The sequence below is a fragment of the Austrofundulus limnaeus genome, unplaced genomic scaffold (genome assembly GCF_001266775.1).
Source record: "Austrofundulus limnaeus strain Quisiro unplaced genomic scaffold, Austrofundulus_limnaeus-1.0 Scaffold111, whole genome shotgun sequence".
Lineage (NCBI taxonomy): Eukaryota > Metazoa > Chordata > Actinopteri > Cyprinodontiformes > Rivulidae > Austrofundulus > Austrofundulus limnaeus.
The window spans coordinates 309367-310567 of record NW_013952513.1 but is presented as its reverse complement, the minus strand read 5'-3'; positions in this window follow the sequence as shown (position 1 = coordinate 310567).

The following is a 1201-nucleotide window of genomic DNA, read 5'->3' as shown; positions in this document are numbered from 1 at the left end:
ATGTGATCATGCAAAAACACTAGTCAGCAGCAAAAAAAAAAAAAAAAAAAAAAAAAAAAAAAAAAAAAAAAACCAGAAACACCCACCATTATCTAGTGCTGCAACCATTAGTTGACATAATCGATTAAGCTGATAATAAAAATTAGTCGACACATGTTGACACTTTGTGTTTGCCCTCGTAAATGTTAATTTGTGACGCTAACGCAATACATGAACTGCTGAGGGCAGAATCGCCTCTATTGTCTGGGATTACATTGTTTACTAATGAAGAATAAGATGCCGGCTTGCAAACTTCAGAAGATGATGAAGACGCAGGCAGGGACGTCAAAGAGCGATAATATTGGCGGAATGGAAGAACAGTCACATCGAAAAGGCAAGAAACAAGACTTAAATTATCAGAAGTTGGCTACATTTTACCAAAAATCAACCAGAGAAAGTGAACGTCAGATCCAGTCATTCCATGGAAGAACAGTGGCAGTAAAAACAGAAAATCCTGAAACATAAACAGACGCTGAAGCTGTGATTATGTCTTCTCGAGATGGACAAGTTTCAAAACATTGACTTGTTCGTCACGTTAATGCCTCAGATCTTATGTTCAGTGACTGACCACTTCATGCTGTAGACAATTGCCTATAATTTTTGTTTGTTTACCGATCAGAAACGTGTTTCTTGGAAGCAGGTACTTTCAGTTATGTTAACGTCAGCTAATGCATTAAGTGCCATCATAGTATTTCACTGAGTCTACCCTGTCGTAATCCATCCCGTCTCACTTGAACTTTTGGACTTCGATCCAGCAAGATTTTAAACTGGATGGACTATTTTTTTAAACTTTATGCACTTGAATGTCATTTTAACTGAAGTTATTCTTTAGTTTATTTTAGGCTTGCAAAGCTATGTCTACACGCTGCACGTTAAAGGGATCCCTGATTAGTTGTAACATTAGACTTTGTATGATAAACATATACTTTAACTGTAAAATAAAGACTAAAAATACTGTAGGATGTTCAGTTTTTTTAATTTTTAAACTAAAAGTTTAAAAATATATTGCACAGACAGGGCCATTTTATTTGCACGCAAAGCATTCTGGGAAATTTATGACATCAACTAGGTCATCGGCACGAGGCTGCTAGCGAGCTATATCCACCCTGAAGGTTAATCTTGGACAATATCTGATGATTGACTCTTTTAAATGAAACCAGAG